This window comes from Mixophyes fleayi, chromosome 3 (assembly GCF_038048845.1).
Source record: "Mixophyes fleayi isolate aMixFle1 chromosome 3, aMixFle1.hap1, whole genome shotgun sequence".
NCBI classification, from domain to species: Eukaryota; Metazoa; Chordata; class Amphibia; order Anura; family Limnodynastidae; genus Mixophyes; species Mixophyes fleayi.
The window spans coordinates 301,042,785-301,057,315 of record NC_134404.1 but is presented as its reverse complement, the minus strand read 5'-3'; the positions used below and the strand labels follow the sequence as shown (position 1 = coordinate 301,057,315).

The 14,531-nt window shown below is 40.9% G+C and overlaps 1 protein-coding gene across 3 annotated transcripts in view; it reads left to right on the top strand.

The window, feature by feature from the left end:
* Positions 1 to 6,554: 6,554 nt before the first annotated feature.
* The window catches only part of WDPCP (WD repeat containing planar cell polarity effector), a 249,369-nt gene continuing 241,392 nt past the window's right edge, over positions 6,555 to 14,531 (top strand). For all 3 annotated transcript variants that reach the window (XM_075203892.1, XM_075203891.1, XM_075203890.1), the window contains exon 1: positions 6,555 to 6,661. The gene's annotated coding sequence lies outside the window, so the exon portion shown is untranslated. The remainder of the gene's footprint in view (positions 6,662 to 14,531) is intronic.

Below are 14,531 nucleotides of genomic sequence, written 5' to 3'. Positions count from 1 at the left end.
ATACAAGTTAACCCGTGCATGATACTCATGCATTCTAGTCAAATCAAGCTACTTAAGGTGTTAAAAAGGTTTTTGTCATGCATTTGGGCCATAGCCCAGGCCTCAACCACCAACCACTCCCCACTGTCACCCCCGGCAACCACCAACCACTCCCAACTGTCACCCCTGGCAACCACCAACCACTCCCAACTGTCACTTCTCCTTCAAGAAATATATATATATATTTTTTAAATCTTTATAAACACTTTTAACAATTAACAAATTAAATTAACAAATTAAAAACATCTTAGTATACCAAATTTCAGCCCTTTCTGAATTTTTTTTTCCACACACACTAAGAATTTAGTAGGTCAGTGTATAACTCCGCCCAGCAGGTGGCGCTGCAGCTTGGTTTTATTTTTTCCACACACACAGACAGACTAACACACGCCACTAGACATTTATATTATAGATATGTATATATATATATATATATATATATATATATATATATATATACAGTCAAGTCCATAAATATTGGGACATCAACATAATTCTCATATTTTGGCCTCTATACACCACCACAATGAATTTGAAATTAAACAAACAAGATGTGCTTTAATTGCAGACTTTCAGCTTTAATTTGAGGGAATTTACATCCAAATCAGGTGAACGGTGTAGGAATTAATTACAACGGTTTCTATATGTGCCTCCCACTTTTTAAGGGACCAAAAGTAATGGGACAAACTAAACAATCCTACATCACACTTTCACTTTTTAATACTTTGTTGCAAATCCTTTGCAGTCAATTACAGCCTGAAGTATGGAACGCATAGACATCACCAGACACTGGGTTTCATCCCTGGTGATGCTCTGCCGGGCCTCTACTGCAAATGTGTTAAGTTCCTGCTTGTTCTTGGGGCATTTTCCCTTCAGTTTTATCTTCATCAAGTGAAATGCATGCTCAATCGGATTCAGGTCAGGTGATTGACTTGGTCATTGCATAACATTCCACTTGTTAAAAAACTCTTTGGTTGCTTTTGCAGTATGCTTCGGGTCATTGTCCATTTGCACTGTGAAGCGCCGTCCAATGAGTTCTGAAGCATTTGACTGAATATGAGCAGATATTATTGCCCGAAACACTTCAGAATTCATCCTGCTGCTTTTGTCAGCAGTCACGTCATCAATAAATACAAGGGAACCAGTTCCATTGGCAGCCATACATGCCCACACCATGCCACTACCACCACCATGCTTCACTGATGAGGTGGTGTGTTTTGGATCATGAGCAGTTCCTTTCCTTCTCCATACTCTTCTCTTCCCATCACTCTGGTACAAGTTGATCTTTGTCTCATCTGTCCATAGGATGTTGTTCCAGAACTGTAATGGCTTTTTTAGATGTTGTTTGCCAAACTCTAATCTGGTCTTCCTGTTTTTGTGGCTAACAAATGGTTTACATCTTGTGGTGAACCCTCTATATTCACTCTTGTGAAGTCTTCTCTTGATTGTTGACTTTGACACATATACACCTACCTCCTGGAGAGTGTTCTTGATTTGGCCAACTGTTGTGAAGGGGTTTTTCTTCACCAGGGAAAAAATTCTTCTGTCATCCACCACAGTTGTTTTCCGTGGTCTTCCTGGTCTTTTGGTGTTGCTCAGCTCTCCGGTGCGTTCTTTCTTTTTAAGAATGTTCCAAACAGTTGATTTGGCCACACCTAATGTTTTTGCTATCTCTCTGATGGGTTTGTTTTGATTTTTCAGCCTAATGATGGCTTGCTTCACTGATAGTGACAGCTCTTTGGATCTTATATTGAGAGTCGACAGCAACAGATTCCAAATGCAAATGTCACACCTAGAATCAACTCCAGACCTTTTACCTGCTTAATTGATGATGAAATAACGAGGAAATAGCCCACACATGTCCATGAAATAGCTTTTGAGTCGATTGTCCCATTACTTTTGGTCCCTTAAAAAGTGGGAGGCACATATAGAAACCGTTGTAATTCCTACACCGTTCACCTGATTTGGATGTAAATACCCTCCAATTAAAGCTGAAAGTCTGCAGTTAAAGCACATCTTGTTAGTTTCATTTCATATCCATTGTGGTGGTGTAGAGAGCCCAAAATATGAGAATTGTGTCGATGTCCCAATATTTATGGACTTGACTGTATGTGTATATATATATATATATATATATATATATATATATATAATGTGTATATATATATATATATATATATATATATATATGATCACAAAATAAGACAAAATGCAGGCGCTCTACTTTTCTGATATTGACAATATAAACATGCATAATGAACATATCATAAATATAGACCTGTATATACAAGTTAACCCATGCATGATACTCATGCATTCTAGTCAAATCAAGATACTTAAGGTGTTAAAAAGGTTCTTGTCATGCATTTGGGCCTAGCCCAGGCCTCCTCAGGGGAAGATCGTTACTTCCCGACGCAAGCGCCCTTTTTAATGTGTGTTCATGAAGTAAAATTACCTCACGAAAATGAGTTTGACCCCTCAACTCGTATATTTAGCCTTTACTACCCCTCCCACGGGGGGAAGGGGGGGTGATGGAAGTTTACTGACTTGACTATTCTAATTTTTTTGTCAAATAATGTCAGTATACCAAATTTCAGGTCAATTGGATGAGCCCTTTCTGAGAAAATAGTTTTTTACATACACACACACACACACTAACGCACGCCTCTACACATGTGTGTTCATGAGGTAAAATTACCTCACGAAAATGAGTTTGAGCCCTACCAAATTTCAGCCCTTTTTGAATTTTTTTTCCCACACACACTAAGAATTTAGTAGGTCAGTGTATAACTCTGCCCAGCAGGTGGCGCTGCAACTTGGTTTTTTTTTCCACACACAGACGCCACTAAGCATTTATATATTAGATATATATCTAATATATAAATGCTTAGTGGCGTCTGTGTGTGTGTGGAAAAAAAAAACAAGTTGCAGCGCCACCTGCTGGGTTCATCGTTGAACCGTACACACTAATGTGATATCGGGCCGACTGGTCGTTTGTCGTGTGATTGGCCCGATAATCGGCTGAAAACCCTGTAGTGTGTACCCAGCCTTAGTGTGAAGCTCCCTGTTTCACCTAACTACAGCTGTCTACTAATTTGCAATAAACAGGGTATTTATAGCTAATTCCCACATTCAGTCTTTGTTTGGTTATTGTTACCTATTGCAACCTGCTACAGACACAACACCAGTCTGTTTCCTGTAACAATCTGCTACAGCGTCACACTGAGCTTGTTACTGAACTTCTGCTGGAACTTGCCTGTGACCTGGCATTGCTCAGTCTGTCTTTACTTGCTGACCTTTGCTGTGTTTCCATGTCTCTGCCTTTAATCTTGCTGCCTTTATCTGGTCTCAGCTGTGTCTCTGTATAGTTTCTTTCTCCCTGGACTTCTGAGCTGTGACAGTGACCTTATGCTTCTCCTCTGTTACTGTGTGGCATCTAGCCATTGGAGTATACCCACCTGTCATCCATGTTTTCAAATTCTATAATAAATAATTTAAATATTTTAAATATTATTGTTACAGCTTTATGTATCTGTCTTTTTGCCTGGGGCCCTAACACCATCTTTCTTGGCCACAAAAAGAATCATTTTACTTTCAGAGACATAGATAGGCTAATAAACACTTTTTCAAAATATTCCTCAGTATGGTATTTCTTTGCTCTAATTTCAAGTCCTGTAGAGGCATAGACAGTAGTGGACTGGGAATTTGTGGCCTTGGAAATATTCTGACAGTGGACTTGTGTTAGGGGTGGAAACATTGTGGGGTCAGATCAACAGAAGGCAGGCTGGCGCATTGAGTGCTGCCATGCAGACGTGTATGGGAGTGATCAACAAGCAAGGGGTATAGCTATCTCTATAGAAACTGTTAAGGCATCCTCCAATCACTTCCCCTTCAAACACACTGAAGAACCATGCGCACCACTGTTAAGTGCCAGACATATCTCCAGGCTTTCCCTATAATCAGGACAAAGTCCTAAGGACTTGAGACAGTCCCAGCACAATTAAGAAAGTTGCAGTTTTCTCTTATCTGTTCTTACAACTTTCACTACTTACTGGTGTCTTAAGCTCAGTCGCTACTTGGCCGGATACTGGAATGTTTGGCCCTCTTTGGAAAAGGGATAGATACTATTCACCTCCTGGAAAGCCAAGCAACTAAAAAACACTGTAGGCCTCCCAACCAGCTCCATCATTAAATCAACAGCATTCCGTCTTAACCTAAATCCCTAGAATCAGATGGAGAGGTCTTCACCTATAGCAGCCGCCTTTCCCGTAGAGCTCGTTATGCTCACTGGTACTCGGATGCCCCCAGGTCTTATACTCAAGGTAGTACAGGTGTATGAGTGTACCGTAGCGCAGGGTAGCGGGGAGTATAATCTAGCGTAGTCAGGAAAACAGGCCGAGGTCGTAGGTCAGAAGCAGGCAACGTGGTGAGGGACAAGATGTCAGGGCTGGCAGCGATCAAAGGCAAGAATCAAATCCAAACGAACAGACAATAGGTCATACACGGGAAGTCCAATAGTGTGTCTCCAATTGTAAAGTGCTACGGAATTTGCTGGCATTATATAAATAAATGTTGAAAATGATGATGATGGGACTGCGAAACTATGCATTATACAAATCTGGGAAAAGCACAGCTAAATTTAAAATCCTAATGCCATCACAGGATGGTGTTAGGCACCCGATCATGCAGAGTAATCCTATAGACTTACCGTTATCCAGCTGGAAGCTTTCGCATTTATGAAATGCGCAAGCCCAGATATTTTCCCGTTGCATTTGCAGAAGATCAACAGGAAGTCAGAAGAACAATTGTGGAAGATGAACCCGCCTGGGTAAGGAGCAATGAGAAGCCCCATCCTCTATCTCAGAGGAGGGGGGTATTTCACATGGCATCGCAAGGCAGGTAAGTTTTATTAAATACCTGCGATACTACATTATGCATTGCAGCGTTATGATGTGAAACATAATGTTGCCTATTGCAGTTCACTAGCCTGAAATAATAAATAGAGCCTTATGTCTGATATATATAAATATCAGCAAAATAATCTCTGTATAATAATTATGCATAAAATATACACTAGAGGATAATTATAATTGCAGTTAACTCTGTAAATGTGTTCAATCATTTTTGTAGCTTTGGTTTCCTAGCTGAATAGAACAGTCACAAATATCTAACATTGAGTGTGATTGACATAAGATGATTCATAGGGGCATATTCAATTAGGTGCCTTTGATCGCGAAACACGCCACAAAGGTAATCAGCGGCACCGCAATAAGGTAAGTGAAGGAAAATCAGCCGCATTGTGGTACTTTATTATCTTTGGTAATGCGCACTCTGTGCGTTCCCGCAATCCGGCACCTAATTGAATATGCCCCATAATGTTTCAATGCAAAATCACACACTGCTAAAATGTGAATGAATTAATACATTTACCATTCTCTTTTAATGTTGGTTTTAACTCTGTGGTGACATGACCAGTTAAAATCATTTTTTTAAAAATATAAATAAAAGCTATTATTTTAAACAAATTGTACTTTGTCTCATAGGGATCTGTCTGTAGTGGTAGCTAGGCGCATATTATATTACTAATATTATTATTGTATTTTATTCATAAAGCGCCACAAAGGGTCTTCAGCATCATAGAGAGAGCATACAGTAAAATAGTGCACAACATAACGATACAATAAAATATAGTGAAAACAGTACAAACACAGCAACAAGAAGTTGCTCATGAGACATAATGTAGGGAGGACTCTGCCTTTTGAGAGCTTAAATTGGAGAGAATTCTAAGGGGCATATTCAATTGTCAGCGGAAACGCCGAAAATCTTGCGGTCTGCGCACGATTACCGTTATTACGGTAATCGCGTGGAAAAAACAGTAATACGGTAATTTCCTAGCTGGATTTCAGCCCGCGAGCCGAAGTCCAGCTATTACCGTATTAACGGTAAGTTTTTCCGCGGCGTGGAAAAAAAACAATTGAATATGCCTCAAAATATTGGTATGTACAATATGGTTTTTGAAAGCAGTGAACAGAAAACCCACTTTGAACATGAACTGTCCACAGACAACGCGGGTCACATCTTATTACCATTTTTACAATAAGTATAAAAGACCCTTAATTGGATAATATTCAATGACAAATATCAAGAGGGATAGAGCTCAAATTTTAACAGCAGTCCGATGACTCTTCCATTAAATATCAGTAGTGTATAAACGTAAACAAATAATTCTGTGTGCAAAAAAATAATTTATTCTGTGTGCGGCTGCTGGTATTGCACATGACCTAGTGTAAAGTTTACTAAGACCATGCACTTTATAGTACATGGTGATTGTATCGGTTATCACAGTTACATTATACACAGTTATACGAGATATGACTGAATTTTGGGACGAACCATTTTATGAAGGGAGGGCCAGTAGCATTATGACTCCCCCCCCTATGATCATTTGGTAAAGCCTGGAGAAGATTGAAGCGTTGCTAGGAGACGGCGTGCGGCCTCAACTTGCCTGACCGAGACCGCCACAGAGTGAGGGGGCGTGGCTTGTGTCTGCCGAGATTCAACGTAACGTCCGTGTGAGCGCAGCACCGGAGTCAGTGAGCTGCCTGCGGGTGTTAGAGAGGAGGTAGGGTCTGCGCATCTACTAGATATTATACTTTATCTAATGCCACTACTGTGTTCCAGCCAATGCGCAGTGATTGGTTATTGATTATTAGAGCTGAGCAATAACTGTGCAATTACAGTGATATGAATGAACAGCAGAAGTCAATGGAGGTGCAGTAACTTGGGTAACAGCTGCTCTCCATCCTCTGCAGAAGTCTGTGACATGTAGTTGGGCAGTAGATGAAGAATCACATGTTGCCTCCTTGTCATTAGTGGATTTCTGTTTTCTAAGTTAGCAGAGGGCCAATTATTCTGCATGGTTTAGACATTTTTAAGTATCATTTTTATCTGGGTGTAGTACCTATTAATGGTGCTGACTACCCAGACAGAGAAGACAACGACATGAGGAGTCCGATTCAATAGTACATCGACCTGCCAAAAAAAGTACTTAAATTACTACTGTCATTTATGTCAGGTAAGTACTATTTTAGGGTATTAGGGTTAGGAGTTAGGGCGGCGGTTCCCAAACTGTGCGCCGCGGCTCCCAGGGGTGCCGCGGCGCTGTCACTGGGGTGCCGCGTGCCAGTCATAAAAAAAAAGAAAGAGCACATAAACTTACCAATCCGCTGGGCGCCGGGACCCAGCAGCCTCCTCTCTCCCGCAGCTGTCACTGAATATCGACGTCAGTGACAGCTGCGGGAGAGGAGGCTGCTGGGTCCCGGCGCCCGGCGGATTGGTAAGTTTATGTGCTCTTTCTTTTTTTTTATGGCTGGGAGAAGCGGAGGAGGACAGCGGGCAGCAGAGGAGGACAGCGGGCAGCAGAGGAGGACAGTGGGCAGCAGAGGAGGACAGCAGAGGAGGACAGCGGGCAGCAGAGGAGGACAGTGGGCAGCAGAGGAGGACAGCGGGCAGCAGAGGAGGACATAGGGCAGCAGAGGAGGACATAGGGCAGCGCAGCAGAGGAGGGGAGCAGAGAAGGACAGCGGGCAGCAGAGGAGGACAGCGGGCAGCAGAGGAGGACATAGGGCAGCAGAGGAGGACATAGGGTAGCAGAGGAGGGGAGCAGAGAAGGACAGCGGGCATCAGAGGAGGACAGCGGGCATCAGAGGAGGACAGCGGGCAGCAGAGGAGGACAGAGGACAGCGGGAAGCAGAGGAGGACATAGGGCAGCAGAGGAGGACAGCGGGGCAGCAGAGGAGGACAGCCGGCAGCAGAGCAGGACAGCGGGCAGCAGAGCAGGACAGCGGGCAGCAGAGGAGGACATAGGGCAGCAGAGGAGGACATAGGGCAGCAGAGGAGGACATAGGGTAGCAGAGGAGGGGAGCAGAGAAGGACAGCGGGCATCAGAGGAGGACAGCGGGCAGCAGAGGAGGACAGCGGGCAGCAGAGGAGGACAGAGGACAGCGGGAAGCAGAGGAGGACAGCGGGGCAGCAGAGGAGGACAGCGGGGCAGCAGAGGAGGACAGCAGGGAAGCAGAGGGGGGCAGCAGGGAAGCAGAGGGGGCAGCATGCAGCAGAGGGGGGCAGCGGGCAGCAGAGTGACAGAGGGCAGCAGAGTGACAGAGGGCTGCAGAGGGGGGCAGCGTGACAGAGGGCTGCAGAGGGGGCAGAGTGCCTGGATGCAGAGGGGGCAGTGTGACAGAGGGCAGAGGAGGGGGACAGCGTGACAGAGGAGGGGGACAGCGTGACAGAGGAGGGGGACAGCGTGACAGAGGGCAGTGTGAGAGGGGGCAGAGTGACTGGATGCAGAGGGGCAAGTGTGACAGAGGGCAGAGGAGGGGGAAAGTGTGACAGGAGGGGGACAGTGTGACAGAGGGCAGAGGAGGGGGACAGAGGGCAGATGAGGGGTACAGCGTGACAGAGGGCAGAGGAGGAGGACAGCGTCACAGAGGAGGGGGACAGCATGACAGAGGGGGCAGCATTAGAGGGGGCAGCGTGAGAGGGGGCAGAGTGACTGGATGCAGAGGGGGCAGTGTGTCTGGATGTAGAGGGGGCATTTTTGCATACAACTAAATAAGTATTTCTGTCCTGACCTAAATACTTATTACATTTTTTTGACCCAACTACTTCTAAAACAGGACTGCTCAGTAATTATTTTGGAGGGGAGCCTTGAAAAAATTTGGAGACTAAGGGTGCCGCGAACTGAAAAAGTTTGGGAACCACTGAGTTAGGGTAACCCTAAGCCTAACCCTAACCTTAACCCCTAAAATAATACTTACATGACATAAATGACAGGCGGGTCCGTCCATCGCCGCTTTAAGCTAAGTCTTGGGTAGTGATGACGTCATTTTCTACAGTCGGCAACAGAGCGAGTCGTGATATCAAGTAATCTGCATTCCGGTAAGTAGTTTTTTTGGCAGGTCTGTGTACTATAGAATTGGACTCCTCATGCCGTTGTCTTCTCTGTCGGGGTAGTCATTACCGTGAAACTGACTACCACCACTTTATCTAATCCTAATGCTATAGTACACATGTGGATCCAGAGTGCGATCAAGGCAGTTGTCCCCCTAGCAGAAATCTTCATACCTTAAAATTGCTGCTGAGAGGTCCAGTCATCTGGAAGAAAGGGGACAGGGCCAGCTGGGCCAACCAGAGTGAAGGAGGGTCGTAGCTATGCAAAATTGCCCCTCCCTCTTCCACTAAAAAGAATTCTAGGCCTACCCATGCTATGATATCTCCTGCATTTGGATAAGTTTCCAATTAAATCGCAGACTCCATAGTTTTCAAAGAGTACTGTGTTTTAGGCAAATTTAATAAGCTTCAAAAAGTTTAGCTTTTCGGAGCTTTCCCCTGATGGCGTTTTCCGTTCAACCCAGTGGGGAGACCATCGTAAGAGAGGGATCTTTGGATTCCCCTCTGCACTCTTTCTGTTCTCCCCTCCTGTAGCTACACTAAAATGGTCGCACATGCGAAGTGAGGACTCCGGGTCAGAACCTGGAGTTGTTGGGTAAGAAATGTCATCGCTGGGACGTCCCTTCTGAAAACTATCATTGACAACAGTGGTAATGAGGAAGCCACTAATATTATTATAAAATACAAAGAAAGAAATACTTCAAGTTAATATTAGGTTGCCAACTTAAATATAGTTTTTTTTTCCTAGGATCATCACCATGATGAGCGTGGTGCTGAGTAAATTGATTATTATTATCGTTTATAGGTAGCTACAAAATTCAGCTTACAATACAGTGGGGAGGTAGAGCATAAATTAAGCTGGGTACACAATATAGGATTTTCACTCGATTATCAGTCAATCACACTTGAAACGACTGTTAGGTCTGATATCGGATTAGTGTGTATACTCCCACAATCATGTTTTGTGGTTTTGAGGTTACCACAGGTTAAAAAATAGGCAGACTAGATGGGCCAAGTGGTTCTTTTCTGACGTCAAATTCTATGTGTCTCGCGACCGTTCCGGGACACTGCACAATGATGTGTTTTAGAATTGAGTCTGTCCCTTACTGGGGAATTCAATTGGCCAATTTTTACAGTTTTTACAGTAAAAATGATTGTTCATTTTTGAATGCACCACTATGGGGTGCAAAATATGTTCATGTCTTGGTTACCCTTCAACAGTAAAACCAAATTTTGCAGATTTTTTTTTAAAATATGATAACTATCATCATCATTTATTTGTATAGTGCCACTAATTCTATGAACCATGCAGGACATGCTACGTCTTGTAATTTTTGATCAGTTATCTATTTCCTAACAAGGCTCTTGAGCATCCATTTTGCATAAAAATTATTGATTCAGTGGTTCGTGTTTTTTTCACTGAGGAATTAATGAAATATTTAAAGGATGGTGAAATAGTGCCATGTACAGAAGCCTTTAATGAAAATGAAGAATCTCACAATTGAGGAAAAAAATAATTATTGCAAATATATAGAACATGTGATGAACCTTTTCAGAGACATTATATTAAGCTTTACATCCAGGACAGCTACGAGGGGGATGTCCCAAGCACTACTAGTAGAATTATATTCTACTGGGAAACAGTAGAATGTAATTGTTAACAATATTTGAGAATGTGGAACTTAAAACAGCTAATACAATATTATATTTAAATCATTTTATTATATAAGTTAGATTGATTAGTATAACAGCTTAACAAAAAATAGAAACTTTTTTTTTGTGTAAAATATGTTTTGACAATTCACATGTATTATAGCATTTTAATTTAAAATTGCTCTATTACATATTTTATGAATTTTCTAAACTTTTGTTTTATTGATGTGTGTGTGGTGTGCTTATCATTTTTATTCATATGTTTTTAAAAAATATTGTCTTATTTGTTTATTTTCCTCCCATATTATCAAACAGCACTGATGTTTATTATCTACATTATTTGCAGATTCCTTTAGCTGTGAGTGAATGCTATATTTTATGGGGCCAATTAAATTCACAGCAGTGTGCTGCTGCGTGCCTCCAGTATAGGTCATGAAGGCGCTCAGCATTGCTGGTTTTTCCCACATGCCATAGAGGTGGGCAGGAAAATCCATGATGTTGGGGTACTGTAGTATCAGAAATGTGCACAGCAGCATATCGTGGTGATGGGCTGCACGGTGGCTTAGTGGTTAGCACTTCTGCTTCACCGCGCTGGTGTCATGAGTTCAATTCCCGACCTTGGCCTTATCTGTGTGGAGTTTATATATTCTCCCTGTGTTTGCGTGGGTTTCCTCCAGGTGCTCTGGTTTCCTCCCACATTCCAAAAACATATTAGTAGGTTAATTGGCTGCTATCAAATTGACCCTCGTCTCTCTCTCTCTCTCTGTCTCTCTCTCTCTCTCTGTCTGTCTGTGTGTGTGTGTGTGTGTGTGTGTGTGTTAGGGAATTTAGACTGCAAGCTCCAATTGGGCAGGGACTTGTGTGAGTGAGTTCTCTGTACAACTCTGCGGAATTAGTAGCGCTATATAAATAGCTGATGATGATGATGATGTCCAGTAGCACATCGCTTTAAGTTAAATCTGCCCCTATGTATGTAAATTAGCTATGTACTCTCTCAATTCAAACAATAGTATAGAGTTCCACTGTACTGGAAAAGAACCTTATTGCCACATGGTCATTTCATTTGGGGTATAATTAGTGCAATAGGCAAAAAGATTGCATCAACTAGTAGGTCATTGGCCGACCAGATTTGTTGATTGGGGTTATTGTTTGGTGTAAAACGACCAAGGTATCTATTCAAACAACTGCCTATATGGGCAGCTTAAGGGATCGTATTCACTGATGTTTAGTACATGCATTTTGAATACTAGTAAAGTGCATGTAAATGGGCGTGACACAAAAATCCATTGCTTCCAATGTGCATTTACGTTCCCTTTGCATTCCGGTTTTCAGAACAAGTTGTGTTCTCTTTCTTGTACTTACTGTGGGTAAATCCATTAGGGAAGCTTACAGTGAGCACCAGTAACAAGTGTTCAACATATATTTTTACTAACATTAGAAAACGCTAATACAAGAGAGGGACACATACGGCTTAATACAACTGTCTCTTGACCTTAAGTTCCCTCCCGGTTGTAGTTGATGGGACTTTATTGGAATTGTTATGGTATTTGAATCCAGGTGTGGCCTGAGCTCTAAGGACTGTTGATTCTGAACATTTTTATATAAATACATTTTGCATAATGTGATACTTTTTGAAAAAACATCTACTTTTATTTTGGAATTTTATCACCTATGCTATAATGCCATAGCCGTAAACCTGTGGGTAATAAAGCAAAAATAATAAAATAGCAAAGAGAATATATATTACATCTTACAATTGAATTGACCACAATGACCCACACAGTAAATATCAATAAGACTAATAATGAATTTCTCCCCCAAGAATAAATAGTTGTTATACTTCATTACAGATGCATGTCCTGTTTAGATTAAAAAAAAAAAATCACATGTTCCATATTTCTTGGTCATTTATCAGCTTTTAAAATAAAGGAAAATAATTCCAGTTCTTGAACATTATAGTGATTTTGTTTTACTTTCTGTTTTATACTGTACTATACTGTGATCAATTGCTGCCTACATGTACCCACCTATTGCGTGTTATTGTTTGCAAAATCACAATAAATTCTTTAAAAAGAAGAAAAACAAAAAATGAATGTCAGCAGAGGAGTGTCTTTAAGTTTATAATTTAGGTTTTAATTATTATCTTTTATTTATAAGGCACCAGAAATATAATTATTAAGGCATAAAGCGATAAAATTGTGTAAATACAAACAGCAAACTTGCATAATTAGAGCCCGCAAAATTACATAATTATATAAGAAAACCACTAGCAGAGCCCATCTCGTGGGAGCCTACATTCTGGAGGGAATTGCGGACACAGTGAGGGTAAAGCTGAGTTGGGGAAAGTTTATGATGAAGTACATTACTTGTTAGAAATGTACGTTTTGTTGTTGTAATGTATTTTTTTACCCTTTTAAAATAATATTTAGCCTCTAGAAAAATGTACATACTTTACGTATGATGTTTTAGTGATTCAATTAGCCGCGATGTTCCTGAGAACATTTTTCCACGCGCAAAAATCAGTGGAGATTTCTGTAAAAATCCAGCTGGATTTTTGTAAGGAAAAATGAGAGGAGATTTTACCTTAGTAACAGGAAAAATACGCAGCCGCGATGTTCGGAGGAACATTGCAGCTAATTGAATCCCCTCCCCCCTCCCAAGAGTCTGTATGTTTTCATGTACATGTCATTTTTTATTTTATTTATAATACAATGTAAAGTAATCTTAATTGATATTTATTCTTATCTTATTTTGTTATGTTTTATTATTATTTTATTGTTGATAAACATCCATGTAAAAGACTTATTGATTTGTTTGACTAACTCCTAGATCCATATCCCTTATCTACCCCTAATTTTAAACATATGTATACACAATTTTTTTAATTGAAGGCAGGTCTAAGCAAAGTGATAGATTCATAAATGTTGTATAGAGTAATTACAGCCTCATTACATCCGTCGTACAATAGCACCTCAGATAGTGTTGCACTCCTCTCAATGGAATGAATGCTGGGCTCAGCAGAGCACTTCTAACTTCCGTAACAATATCTCCACTTCTTGGCTGTGACTCGATGACAGAGCTGCAGTGCAAGTTTTAAGATAAGAGAACATTCACTAACTGGTAAGGGAATTTCATTTATTTTATTTCTGTATTTGGATTTCTCGAAGCTGATTAGTTTGCAAATGTCGTCTTGTATATGCATTGTGAATAGGTAATCCTTATGTTTGCTAGTGCAGATGAAGTCACTGCTTTAATGTTATGTAGCCTGTGTTCCACATTAATGTCAAATATTTTATTACTTAGCAATGAAACATTTGTTTATGTAAACGAAGACAGCACCGTAGATTCTGGAAATTAATTATTCAATCATAACAGACAATTTTATATTTTACTTGTATGTTGGCTTTTTATGGCACTTTATGGGAAAAGCCCCAAAATGATAGTAACGGTACTAACATATCAGTCACCACTGTCCGCCATATGATGAGATTTGTCCAGCCATTGTTATCACTAAAATGGTTTGGTCCTGTGTTATGTTTTGAAGGAACTTGACCTGGCTAATATAGGAACCATAAAGCACAGACAATTGTCAGATTGGTGTGGTCTATTTTTTTATTTTTAATAAATTTTATCACACTTAAAAACCCCCAAAAAAACAACAAGATTTGCTAATTAACACTATAGTGATCTCAGTCATTATATGTGTCAGGTTTCTCTTGGTATTTCCAAAACCAGTTAACAGTATATTCTTTATATGCCATATTCTTTAAGCCAAACAACTTTATTTGTTATAAGCTTCAAATATATTTCATCATTCCATAGTTGTCTACCAGCTGAAGTGGCCATGTGTCTATTAAATTGAAACATTCCTTAGTGTAATACTATTT